The 14,998-nt window shown below is 34.5% G+C and overlaps 1 protein-coding gene across 7 annotated transcripts in view; it reads left to right on the top strand.

Moving 5' to 3' along the window:
• OSBPL1A (oxysterol binding protein like 1A) overlaps positions 1-14,998 on the top strand; it is a 193,577-nt gene that overhangs the window by 91,868 nt on the left and 86,711 nt on the right. The gene's annotated exons all lie outside the window — the stretch shown is intronic.

Below are 14,998 nucleotides of genomic sequence, written 5' to 3' on the forward strand. Positions count from 1 at the left end.
TTGAAATGCACGTTGGTGGAGTAATGTGTAGGCTAGAATATTGGAATCTAAATGTAAATTTTCTTTTCAGTTTGAGGACACACCAGAGTTAATCTCTGGTCCAGATAATGTTTGATTTCAGCCCCGAAGCTGATGACTTTGGCAAATTAACTCAGTTTTGAGTAAAATTTAATCTGAGCATGAAGACCAGAGAGCTGTTTTATCCTTTGTCCCAACACTATTTTTACTAGATTCTGGAATCTTCAAGGAATTTACATCGCTATCGCTGTGAAATAATTGTAGAACTCTAGTTTCCCCTCTTTAGAAGCCCTTTAAAGATTAAAATTTTCAGGATTTTCATTGCTGGAGAAAGTGACCCACATAATCTGTCTACCCTCAGTTGTACACCTTGCAGAATGGGAGAAATTAAAAAGCTTATTAGATTTTCCTTATTGAAAGCAAATGGATGTACTAATATTCAAGATAGTATATAAATATAGTTCAAGTACATTTTAAATATTGTACACAAAATAACACAACATTATACAACACTGTAAGCTCTATGTACAATTTATGATATTTACCGTTTACATTCTTCTGAAAAGGTTTTATAAATTTGTGTTTCTGGCATTCAAATATGTAATTGTGTTTTCAGCTCCATGAGAATTGTAAGAAAACTTTTAATTCCTTTAAAAATTAGAAATTTAGAATTCTTACTTGGTCTACGTTATTCAACATATGTTTCTAAATTTTTAGCTTGTATATGTAATCCAGAAATACACTGGTGCACATTAATTTTGGAATCCGCTGAGACATAAGTTAAACATAGAGATGAAGTTTATGTAAAACGAAGATGGTTTTTACTTTGATAACTTTTGTGGAGTTTTGAACAAAAATACATAAGGTTTTAATTAGTAGCAGGCAGTAAGTGTGTGTGTGTCTGTGTGTGTGTGTGCGCGCGCGTGCTAGGCTTATTATGCTTGGTATGTATGACCCAGGATCTATCTTGATAAGTTTTTGTATCTCACAATGGTACCAAGACTATATAGCCTGCCTGCAATTGTGTTTGTCTTTTTCCCTATCTTATTCCTATTAGAGAGTACAGGGCCTAACTGAGACTCTATCTGGTGAATTCTGAATGAGTTATATAGGCAGATATAATTTTTACTCCAGAATGTTAAGGATGTAACTCATACATTTTTTTATGATGGTCCATCATAGACTTAATATCTTTTACTTTGTGTAACTTTCCATGCAGTATACTTTATGTAATATTTGAGTAAATTTTTTTCCTTAATTCAGTAGTATTTACAAAATGTTTACCTTGTCAGATACTGCTATGCAGGTCTGTCTTCATAAAACTTAGGGCTTACTGTAGAAGACAGATGACTAAAAAAGTTCTCAAAGAGGGTACAGCATACCCAGAGAGAACAGAAAAGGATGAATTCTAGCAAATCATTAATTGAGACTGGAAGAGAAGGGAGAGGGAGGGAATTAAGGCTAGATGAATAGAAATAGAGTCTTCTCAAAAGACTTAGTAAAATAAGCCTAAAGAGTTTGAATCTTAATTCAGGCAGTTAGAATCACTGAAAGATTTTAATCAGAGGAGAGATATAATCAGATTTGCTTTTTATGAGAAGGATTAGAAGACAGGCCTTGAAGCAGGGCAACCAGGTACAGGAATTCAGGGGAGATTAATCAGTCGCAACCAAGCTGGTGGTTGTAGAAAAGGAAAGGAAGATACAGAGTAGAGAGAGACTTCAAAAATAAACAATATCAATAAGAGCTGATAATGGGTCGAATATGAGGAATGAGGGAGAAGGCAGAGTTATAGATGACTTCCAGGTTTAGGGCATAAGTCACTAGATAGAAAGTGATTAAAGTAGGTAATAAAGGGAGTAGGGAAGGAAGGGTTTTCCTTTGGACATGATGATATGCAAGTAAGGTCGTCGTCTTTCTTGTCCCATAAAAATTTGAGCATCATTAGTATTGGGAGCCACCTGAATAAACATCACGATGGGGTCTGAACGAGTAAATAATATCACCTAGGAGACGTATAGCTTGAAAAAGTATGAAATGAAAAGATCTCATACTGACTTAAAAGACAAGTGGAAGAAAGGGAGCTGGTGGCGAGCATTGAGAAAAAGCCACCAGAGGGGCAGAAGAAGTCTAGAAGAGGGGACGCCAGGAGCAACAAGCCATTCAAGAAGGTGAGATAATGGCAGAAACGTGTCCATCAGATTTGGTAGCCAGGTGGTCATTGCATAGGAAGAAGTCAGACTGCAGAGGAGTGAATGGAAAGTGAGAAAGGAGAAATAATGAAGCTAGACTGTGATTCCATCTCTGTAGACAATCATAATCTGTGACTAATTATAATTTTGTTCTTTTAGTTCTTATACCTCCATTTATTTTTCTTGTTTCTAATGAAAGCAGGATGACCAGGCTAAAATTTTAGGACAGTGTTGATTAGAAGCTGAGATGGTGGGAATCCATGTTCATCCCTGATTTTTAGGATATTCTAATGTCTAATGATTCAGTGCTGAGAATGATACTTAGAAAATACCGTTTATCAGATTAATGAAATTCTCTTTCATTCTTATATTGTTGATTTTTTTTTTTTATCATGAAAGGGGAATTGAATTTTATCAGCTGTTTTTTTCTGCACTAAGAGAATCTTAAGCTTTTAAAAAAATGTTAAGGTAGCACATTATATTTTTAGACTTTTTCTAATGATGAGCTGTCCTTACGTACCTGGAATAAACCCAATTTGGTTATGATGCATTATCTTTAACATTCTCCTCTATTTGGTTTCTTTTGGATTTTATCATCTGTTTATGAGTGAGATTGGCTTATAATTTCTGTTTTTGTTTTGTCCTCTTCAGGATTTAGTATCAAGGGTAAACTGGTCTCATAAATTGAGTTTGGGTATTCTCTTTTTTGGTTTTCTCTTGAACAGCTTGTATAAAATGGTCTGTGTCTTAAAAATTTACTAGAACTTTCTTATAAAACCATTTTATTTTTGTGAGCTTAAAAAATTACTAATTAGATGCGTTTAATGGTTCTAGGACTAGTTTAGTTTTTTATTTCTTTTTGGATCAGTTTTGACAAGTTATATGTTTCTAGGAATTTCTTTCCATTTGAGTTTTGAAATTTATTGTTAAAGATATTCATAATATTTTATCGTCTTTTTTAACTTACGTTGGATTTGTAATTATGATTATCTTTTCTAATCTTTTTCATAATATTTATTTGGACATTTTCAAATAAATTTCTCTCTCAAAAAATCAGCCCCATTAAAGCTTTGTTGTTTGAACAATTGCCTTAGTTTTTTCCATTTCATCTTTTAAAAAAATTTTTTATCTCTATCACTTTTCTTTGAGTTTGTTTTCTTCCCTAGGATCTTTACATTTCTTATGTTTTGTCTCTTGAAAAATGATAATTTGTTCAAAGTTTGTTCTTTTCCAGATGATTTCAGATTTTGTATTTCTTGGTTCTAGTATTTTCTAATTAGTGAATATATCACTGCTAGCTTTGTCCATGACTTTAGCTTACAGACTTAATGACGTTATTTCCTATACTTCATCTTTCCAGACTGTGGACTGCTAATGTATAGAGTACTGCCCGCCTAACATTTAAAACACCTAAAACTTTCGGAAGGCCTTGACTACGTACATATTTTTTCTCTTACCTAGCTCTTTCTTGTTTTCAGTGCTTGGTGTTTATCTCCTTCTCTTTCTCTCACCTCGATGCTCACCTTTCCCCTCTTTTTCCCTTACCCCTCACAACTTCTTTCTATCCCGTGATACTTTGAGTGGTGGAAGAAGAATGATGATCATTTCTTTTTTTTTTTTTTCTTCTGTGCTCCCAGTTTTCACTTGGAGGATTTTTCCATAATCTGCTCAACATACTCCATCTCGTTCTTTCCTTGGCTCCAGCACCAAAGAGGAAAATGTGGATAAGCTGTACCTACTTTTTTTCTGATGTTCAAAGATTCACCATTATTTATCATGATCTTTTTTATTCCTTATACAATTCAGATGTGACAAAGTTAGGGAGAGTATGGGGAAGGCCTAGGAAGCAAGCATAGCTGGTAGACTGTGAACCTGTTATTACCTAGAGTCCTGGGGTACGGGCTTCAGTATTAGTGACCTTTTTCTTGTTATCCAACTCTGGGCAACTTATTACAAGGCTTCACATTCCTCCTGTGTGATATAGGATGATTAACATAAAACCCTACTCTCTGCTTCTGGAGTTGCTGTGAGACTCAAATGAGATAAGGATAAACCCATCAGTTTAAGATAGTCTTCTCTTCCCATGCTTTACTTTCAGAAAAATATCTTGAAAGGGTTTTGTGCTCAATTCAGGGACAGAGAAGTGAAGTGAAAATGGTTTGTGACGTGGGGCGTTGGATCAAAAAAACCCTGATGGGAAGCAGTAGGTGGTAACAGGAATGACAAGAAGCATAGGAGTTCTGCCTGCTCAGTGGTTGCGAGGATGGGGAAGGTATCTGTCCTCTGGTAGAAGGGAGCACATAACCTCCCAGGCTGGAGACGTGGACACGATGTTACATCTGGTGGCTAGATACTAGCCTGTAGTGGCATCAGCTATTCCTTTAACCGGTTATTATTTGCTACATGTAAAATAAAACACTGTGCTTTTTTGAGCTTACTTGAGAAATCAACTTTCACTTATAAGAATATTTCTGTGAGGGAGATTTTTGTTCTGAATTCTAAACAACTGAATTAAAAACGAAGCTTGTGGATATAATTCTCCTTAGTAAAATTTCTTCCTTGTGATAGAAATGATTTAATTTTGCATACTTATTTTTGTTATTTTTACTTCGTGTTATAGATTAGTTTTAAAATCTCGAAATCATATGTAGAGTATCTAGTCTAGGAATTTTCAAACATTTAATGGGGGGCTAAGGCAATGCCAGGACATAAGTCAGATCCTCCACTAAGGCACCTCCATAAAACGCAGCTTGAAATCACTAATTCCTTTTGATCTGTTCTCCTTTATTTTACAGAGGAGGAGCAAAGGGCTTGCGGGGAGGGTCAGCTACTTCCCCAAATTTATGTAGTTAGAAGGCGGCTACACTTAGAGCTAAATCCAGTGTTCTGCTTTCAAATTTATAGTCCCACTATATCACACATGGCTTGAATTAAGAAAATTCATCCATTAGAGAAGACAGACCACTTTGTTTCAAAGCTGATGTAGCCACATATAAGCTAATTTTTCAATTTGACAAAAGGATATACTTTAGAAATAAGCAGATGTCCAAGAATAATGCAGTTTCTTCACATTTTGCACAGAATACCTGTATTCCAGTTACTCAATAGGAAATGTCTTTTTGTGAAAATTTTGCTTGGTAGAGGTCACATTTTTGGATGATGCAAAATTTATCTGTTTCTCTAGCTCACCTAAATTTAATCCTTAAATTAAACTAGACTAACAGAATGCTAGTGTCTGGGCTATATTTTCTTGATTTTCTGAAAAGTGGCCCTCATTGAGTTGTAAATTTGAATTACATACTTAATTTTTATGAAGGGGCATTTTTTTAAAAAAAGGCTTCAATGACATTACCGATTATTTTGCCTTCAAATACTCATATTCCCTTACATATTACTCTGAGAAATTAGAGCTACGGGCAAAGAGGGAGTTTGTTTTCCCTTAAGAACTGATATATTTTTTTTCCTTTTGGACAATTAAAAGGGTGTAATTATATTTCCCACTCTGTTTTGGCCTTAAGAGAATTCAGAGCCAGATTTTGTGGCTCATCCACAGTACCTGTGTAGTAGGCTCCATCACTTATATGACCTACCCTAGTACTATATCAGAAATTGTTCTATATTTTCATAGCCATTTTTCCAGTTCGGAAATCACTGGATTACAGCATTCTCTTGTAGATTAGTTGAATGTGGTTGTGCACCACCAGAGTGCATTCAGGTATGATTTTATTTTGGGATTTTTCTGTAAGTAGTAAGTACAAAGTAAATGTTAACATGTTAGGAATCGATTTGTACTTTATCCTATGGTTTTATTTTATGTCAAGAATATGTGCATTTTGATATTAATTGATAATTTGAAGGACCCAAGTTAAATAAATGGCAAATATTACAATGGGAGCTTTTTTTCCATGTTAATGCAAATCAAACTATGTGTTTTAGACCAATATTTGGAGAAAAAAAATTTATTTTTATTTGTGGTAAAATTCACATAGCATAAAATGTACTGTCCTAATCATTTATAAGTGAACAGTTCAGTGGCATTCAGTACATTCACATTGTCGTGCAACCATCACCACCATCCATCTCCATAACTCTTTTTGTCTTTCTAAATTAAAACTCCACCCACTAAACAAACTCCCCATCATCCTTTCTCCCCCATCTCCTGGCATCCAGTATTCTACTTTGTCTCTCTGAATTTGACTACTTTAGAAACCTTATAAATAGAGTCATAAAATATTCGTTTTGTCTTATCTCACTTAGCATAATGCTTTCAAGAATCATCCATGTTGAGCATGTTTCAGAATTTCCTTCTTTTTAAAGGCTGAATAATATTCCATTGTAGGTGGACACTACATTTTGTTTATCCTTTCATCTCTTAGTGGTGCACTTGGGTTGATTCCACCTTTTGGCTGTTGTGAATAATGCTGCTATGAACATGAGTGTACAAATAACTCTTTGTGTCTCTCTTTTCAGTTCTTTGAGGTATGTACTCAGAAATGGAATTACCGAATCATATGGTGATTTTAATTTTTTGAGGACTCACCACACTTTTTCCACAGGGGCTGCACCATTTTACATTCCCACCAACACTGTACAAGTGTTCCCACTTTCTCTGTATCTTCACCAATACTTATTTTCTGATTTTTTTTTTTTATAGTAGCCATCCTGGTGGGTGTGAGGTATGGAGAAATATTTTTATACATAGAGTTAATCACTTTTTTCTATCCAAGTGTTAACTCTAGGGTTGCCAGACTATCTCTTTTTACATTGTCCCGTAATTGCGCTACAGAGCAATGATTTTTCTTTGTTTTTCAGACCATTCCCAAGTTGCTCTGGTTGAAGTGTGGCAGAGGGTGCATAGCTCTAGTCCTCCTTAGTCCCCTCTGTTTTCTCCAGTTGGTGAAAAAACTGCACAAAGCAGGGATGAATCTTGAGGTTTCCATGGACCTAAGACTTAGCTTAAGCCTACATGTCTGTATTCTACTTTTATATTTACTATCTTTCTGGACTTTAGTTAACCAGATGTTGATTTGCTATTGTATTTTGAAGGATAATTGCTTAATCGAAAATAACTTTTCCTTGTCTGCAGAGTTAACCTAAGAAAATGAAGATACGTTTGAAACACACAGATATAAAATATGGGACAAGGAAATCAGTATACATGAGAAAAACCAAGTTTACTTTCACTTGTACATGGGAACTAACAAAGTAAAATATTTCACTGAAAACCAGGGAATGATTAACCTTAGCATTAGAATTGAATAGGAAATTTAATATACGCTATAATGAAATTATTATTTGGTTTTTTTAGCCATATTTAAAGTACAAAATATCTGTATACCATGAAGTCAAAGGAAAATTTTAAAAATAAGATGGAAACGTGGGAGAAATGTAACCACAAAATTATAAAAGGGATTTTAGAGGTCATCTCATTTTTCTTCATTTGCAAGAATCTTTTCTCCAACTTGCTGCTTGCTTGATGGTTATTTTATATACTATGTAAACATACAGTCAGTGTAAAGATATAGGTTACAAGCTTGGAGCCTGAGTCAAACAGACCTGGATTTGAATATTGGCATTGTCACCTACTAGTTATGTGATTGTAGGCAGGGTATGTAATCTGAATAAGTTTGCGTTTCTTCATCATTAATAATGCTATGTCACAGGATGGTGGGAGGATATGAGATAGTATTCCAAGTGTTCATCATAACTTCTGTTACATAGTAAACATACCTGGATATTATATTAGCTCCTGCTTTTCCTGCTGCTACTACTGTTGTACATGAATTCTCTCTTAGGGCCAGCTATTCCATTGTAGGAAAACTGTAAATACTAGGAAGTTAAACCTTACATTAAGGCAAAGTTTTTCAGTGTTTTAAAAAAATTAATAGATCCAATTCTATGCTCTGCAGCATCACAAAAAAAGTATGTTTTCTCTGTGAGTTTCTCAGCTCTTTGGAGCAACCAGTAAATTCTTCCTTTCTCCAGGACAAACATCTCTAGGTTTCTTCAACTGTCACTCTGTCAGGCTTTCTAAAGCCTTCGTTTTCTCAGTATTCACTGATCCCTCTCAGTTTTTTTTTCTCAAAATGTGTCATCCAAAAATGAGTCTAGTGTTGCACATGAAGTCTGCATGCAGAGCATAGTACTATCCATCCAGCTCAGGGGAAATAGCCTCAGTTGCTCCAGTGACCTACGAAGCCCATGGGATGGGCTTGGCACCCTACCTCTCCGACCTCCCCTTGGCTTCATTCTCACCTACTCACTTTGTTCAGAGGAGCATGGCCTCCTATTGTTCAACAGATTCATGAGCCCATTTCTTCCTAAGAACTTCTGCTGTTCTGCTTCCCAGAACTCGCTTCTCCCTGATGCTTGCCTGGCACTCTCCTCACCTTCGTCAGCCTTTAATCTAGTGACACCTGCTCAGTGAGACTTCTGGCCATCCCATCTCCCAGGACTCCCTTTCCCTTTCCCAGTTTTATAGTCTTTCATGTTTTCCACCACCTAACATTTTAAACATTTCACTTATTTACCTGTTTTCTTTCCCCACAGTAGATCGTAAGTTCTCTGTGTACAGGGATTTGTGTCTATTTTGTTCACTGCTGACTCCCTGTGGCCTGGAATGCCTGGCATGGTGTAGGTGGTTGATGAGAATCTGTTACACGAAGAGCAGATGAAATGATTGATTCCTCTCTGCTTGGAAGTTGCATCATACTGGGCTTGGAAGGGGCATGTGAGCACCAGGTCACAGTCAGTGGTCACATCAGAAAAATGTTAAGTGCACTTGAAGAAGGAAAAAATAAGCCATGTTCACTGTTTAGGAATTTGCGAATTTTCAAATCATTTTGCTTGCTTAAGCAATATTTTATTTTACATATAATTTTATTTGCTTACAAGATTTTTGTATTTTGTAAAAATATAGATTATTAAAAGAAGAATACTTGCTCTTAAAATATATCTTAACAGAGCTTTCCAAGTAATGGGCTTAAGATAAATTATCTTTTCAGCCCTTAGAGTGGTCAGAGCCCCCAAATCAGGTGCTTGATCTCTCCTGTGTGCCCTACCAAGGTCATTTTCTGTGTGTGCCGTGACTTGGAAAACACTGGAAGCACTGCTTTAAGATATTTAAAATGTGTTCTTCAGATGGAGTTCTAATCTACTGAGTTGTGATTTTAGTATGTTCTAGATTTTTTCCTCCCTCGTTTGAGAACTGTGAAAGTACTTATCAAAATAGAATGAAATGTCAAAATTCCATAAAAGTTATTGTCTTTCTGGATTTAACAATGTTCAGCACATACAGAAGAAAGATATTTCCAGAGACTGAGCCAAAGGCATTAGAAAAGCGGAGTTGGAAATCAAGGTAGAGTTGTGCAGTGGAACGGTCCTCAGGAGTGAAAAAGGAAAGAACTGCTTATACAGTCATGCACCACACAGTGATGTTTTGATTGACAGCAGAGCGCATATGCTATGGTAGTCCCATAAGATTATAATGGAGCTGAAAAATTCCTGTCACCTAGTGACATCATAGCTGTCATAACATTGTAGCACAATACATTACTCGTGCTTGTAGGGATTCTGGTGTAAATAAACCTACTGTGCTGCTAGTCATATAAAAGTATAGCACATACAATTAAGTACAGTACATAATACTTGATAATAAACCACTGTTACTGGCTTATGTGTGTATATGCCATTAATTATTATTTTAGAGTGTACTCTTCTACTTATTAAAAGAAGGTTTACTGTGAAACAGTATGTCGTGTTACACCAGCAGCAGCCTCATACATCTTGTGTTTATAGCATCTCTTGATTGCATCATTTTCTCTTGTGCTTGGTTTAATCCCCTGTTTTATACAGTGGCACACTATACAGGCTTATAGCCTTGCAGCAATAGGCTATATCTTATAGACTAGGTGTGTAGTAGGCTATACCACCCAGGTTCGTGTGAATCACCCTGTGATGTTCACACAATGATGAAATCACCTAACGATGCATTTCTCACAATGTATCTGCATTGTTAAGTGGCTTATAACTATGCTTGCATCAACATGAATGAATCTGAAAAACGGTATACTGAAAGAAGCCAGACAAAAAGAGAACATCCTACATTGTTCCATTTATTTGACCTTCAAGAACAAACTTAATGCATGGTTGTAGAAATCAGAGTAGTGGTTGCCTGGAGTTGGGGGAATGGGGCTAGTGACTGTAAAGGGACTCTGGGGAAGAGGAGAATAGAAATGTTCTATGTCTTTATAGTGGTGCTAGTTATGTGGGGTTTATATTTTCTGGAAATTCATTGAACTATATGTCTAAAATTAATATATTTTGTATACAAATCAAAATTCATTTAAAAAATTAGAGCTAGTAGGATGTTACTTCTGCTATATTTGACTTTTTCTAGTTATTTTTAGAACTATCAACTACAGAATCGTTGAATAACTTATGAAAATAAGGTTTGGTTAGATTGTGATTAACTTTGCTTTTAAAAATGATTGTTTACTTTTTCTTGTGGCATATCACTAAAAAAGAAATTTACTTCCAGGATGCATAAAATATATAAATTGGTGGTGAGTGGTTATATAAGAGTAAGCTATTTTTAGAAGCTTTGCAACCATGAGGAGACAGGAGTGTGCTTAACACAACTTCAGATTGGGTTCCTATTCTAGATGACTGAGAGAGCCATGCATTCTGCACTATTGGAGAGTACCTTGCAAACATTGTTTTGTGTTTGATTCAATGCAAAGTTTTGCATATTTGCAAATTCTATGCAAATATATGATGATGCAAAATCAATTCCTAAACAGATACATTTAAAGATATTTCTCTAACTGTAAAATTATGAGAGAGCTACGCAAGATATACAGGAGCATACAGAAAGCGATTTTTGGTGAAGTATAGAGAAGAATATAAAAACCAGAATCCAGCAACCACTGGCAGGATTTTGGTGTCTTAGTTTATTCATATTGGTAAACACACAAATGCAGTATATATTACTGTTTAATATCCTATATTTTTGGTAATAATCACAGTGAGTATTTTGTCAAACATATTCTTCAAAAATGTTTGCATAAGAAATACCACTTTAACTCCATTGTCAGTATATGATCAGTCTTTTTACTATGCCCTTAGTATTGCTAAATATTATCCTTTTCCAGCTTTATTGAGATATAATTTACATACAGTAAACTGCACATATTTAAACTGTACTTTAGTGAGTTTTGACATATGTTTACATTAGTGAAACCATCACTACATTCAAGATAAGGAATACTTCTGTTACTTCTGAAGTTTCTTCCTGCCTTTTGTAATACCTCCCACTTTTCTACTTATCCCTATCCACAGGCAACTATTGATCAGCTTTCTATCACTAAAGAGTAATAGGCATTTTATAGAATTTTATATAAGTGGAATCATATAATTTATACTTTTGGGGGGCCTGGAGGAGGTTTGGCTTCTCTAATTCATAATTATTTTGAGATTCATCCATGTCGCATGTTTCAGTAGTTCATTCCTTTTTATTACTGAATAGCATTCCATTTTTTGGCTGTGTAGCACAATTTATCTATTCACCTGTTGATGGACATTTGGATTGTTTCCAATTTTTGGCTATTAGAAATAAAGCTATGCATATTTGCGGGGATATAATCTTTCATTTCTCTTAGGTAATATGTAGAAGTAGAATGGCTGGGTTATATGGAGAATGTATGTTATGAGGCTTTTTTGAGTTTGTTTTTAATTTTTAAAAAATTGAGGTAGAATTCACATAACATAAAATTAACTGTTTTGAGTGTACAATTCAGTGGCATTTAGTAATTCACAGTGCTGTGCAATCATTACCTTTAGCTACTTACAGAACATTTTCATCACCCTGAAAGGGAACTCTGTACCCATTGAGCTCTGGTGTCTGACTTCTTTTCACTTAGTATAATGTTTTTGAACTTCATGTGTATTGTGGCATGTGTCAGTACTTTGTTCCTTTTTATGGAGGAATAGTATTACATTCTATGTACATAACATATCTGTCCATTTATCCATTTATGGACATTTGAGTTGTTTCTACCTTTTGGCTGTTATAAAGAGTGTTGCTTTGAAAATTTTTGTATAAGTATTTGTTTCAACATGTTTCGGTTCTTGGGTATATACCTAAGAGTGAATTTTCTAGTTATACGGTTAGCTTTTTTGAGGAACCACCAAACTGTTTTCCATGGCATCTGCACTATTTTACAGTCCCACCAGCAGTGCACAAGGGTTCCATTTTCTCCACATCCTTTCCAACATTTATTTTCTTTTATTTATTTATTTTTAATTATAGCCATCCTAGTGGGTGCAAAGTAGTATTTCATTGTGGTAATGATTTACCTCCTCTAATGACTAAGGATGTTGTGCATCTTTTCATATACTTGGTGGCCATTTGCATATGCTTGGAGAAATGTCCGCTCAAGTCCTTTGCCCATTTTTAAATGGACTAATTTGTCATTCTGTTGCTGAGTTATAAGAAAGTATATGGTTTGCATATACTTTCTCCCAATCTCTTGCTTGTCTTTCATTTCCTTAACATTACCTTTTGAAAATCAAAAGTTTTGATTTTGGTGATGTCCAAGTTTCATTTTTTTCTTTTATACTTATTGCCGTTTGTGAACTTTTAAAGAAATCTCTGCCAAACCCATGCTTACTAAGATTTCCTCCTGTTTTCTTCCAGAAGTTTTCTAATTTTAGCCTTACATTTGGGTCTATGATCCATTAAGAGTTTTTGCTTTTAATCTCTTTTGGTATATTGCTGAGAGAAACTAAAGACGTAAATAAACAGATATTTTTCATTTCTGTCAGAAGACTAAATGTTATTAAGATGTCAAGTCTCCCCAAATTGATCTACACAATTGTAATTTTTTTAAAACTTCACTTTTCAATTGGTTTACTTTTATCTATATTTGTATGTATTGTAATGATTTTATGTTTTTACATTATTTAGAAATGTACAAATCTATTAATCTAATTATGTAGGATTGTATTGACAGATTTATTCCTAGAATTAATACCCAACTTAGTTGTGATGTATTTTCTCTTTATGTATAATTTATTGCTAATATTTTGCTTATAATTGTTACTCTGTATTGCTGATTAAGATTGACTTGTAATTTTCCTAATCATATTTTGATATCAAATTTATTAGTCTCTTAAAATTTTTGGTCAAAATAACTACTGTATCAGTGCATTATATTTATACCTATATACACAGTTTTCCATAAAATATTTTAAATTAGTCACTTATTGAGAATTTATTTTCTTTGGTACATTTTCCCCTTAGAGTTTTATAAAATAGCTAGTTCTCGTAGTTCATTATTCAAACATGGTTTAGCTGAGACATGTTCAAAGCATCTGTAATTTTTCCATATGGTATGAATATCCCACACTAAATTCTTTTTTTTAAAAAATATTTTTAGCAGTTTTGTCTGTGTATCTTACAGCAATATTTTTTTGACAGTGTAATATATTTTAGGTTTTTATCACACTATTTTGTGACTATTATTTCAGACTTTTTTTGTAGTTTGAAAGTATTTCCCTAAGTGATTTGTAGCTTTTTTTGCCCTTTCTGTTAAATAACCTTAAAGGAGTTTCTAAGCATTTTATTACATTTAGTGAAGAAATTTAAAGGTAAAGTTGTGGACTGGATTTCATGTGACTTTAAAAAACTCACTAAAAATTTTGAGAGGTTTATTTTCACCCTCTGGAGGCTTCGACTTTAAATGTTGAGCGATATGGCTTCATATGCTCATTAGTTTATATCTCAGTGAATAATAATAACAAATACAGGGTGGCCTATATTATATACATACGTCCATATTTCATATGGTCTTCTGGAGAACCGGCTTGTTGTTATCTGATTATATATGACCTGTTTTTCCCAGGGTAACTACCACAGAACTCACTCATACTAGCAGTAGAAGCCTTTGTCATTCATTTCCTGTTTGTTGACTTTGTGTCATTAGTATTATTGAGTCTGAAGTTCTTTTGCAGTGGTCTCTATGATATAGGTGTATTTTGTGAGTTAACTAAAACTAGATAATATAGTCTGTTAATCTTGGTAACCAAGCTCTCAAGCTCTCATCAAGTGCAGTCCATCGCAGTCCCCGGAAAGCAGGTGCGTCTTTCCGGCTCTGACTGGTAGTTGCCATTCTTCCCCGAAGTCACTGTGCTTCCTGCACTTGTCCTTTGACCATGTGATGTGTGGGACCATGTGAGGGCACCATTGTCAATCTGTATGTGTCATATTTTGTTTAATATTTTTAACAAAAATAAATGCAAATGACTTTCGAATATTCCCATATCTCATGGGTGTATACTGTACTTTGAGACTAACCGAAGGCAGTAAGGAAAAAGCTTTAAATAAGGAAGTAATGCTGTGTTTGGATTTTTAGTAGATGAGTCAGGTAGGAATATGAAATGTTTTTTCCTCCTGTTAGATTATAATCTCTCCAATGAGTAACCAATTCTACTTTATCTCTAGAACTTACTTAAAATAATAGTAGGTGTTCAGTAAATAGTTTTAAACTAAACTAAAAATCTTCTAAATCAGTAATTCTTATCCAGGAACCATATCAGAATAACCTGTGGTGCTTTGAAAAAACATTACATGTATTAGTATTAGCATCGAATAAATATAAATCCCCCAGTCCAAATGACATGAGCTTTAAATAGTTAGAGATTACTTTTTTCCACCTTAAAGAAGACAGAAAATGGGCAGTGTGGACCTGGTATAGCAGTTTCAGGTATTAGGGGCTGTTCCAAATATT

This window comes from Pteropus alecto, unplaced genomic scaffold (genome assembly GCF_000325575.1).
Source record: "Pteropus alecto unplaced genomic scaffold, ASM32557v1 scaffold146, whole genome shotgun sequence".
NCBI lineage: Eukaryota > Metazoa > Chordata > Mammalia > Chiroptera > Pteropodidae > Pteropus > Pteropus alecto.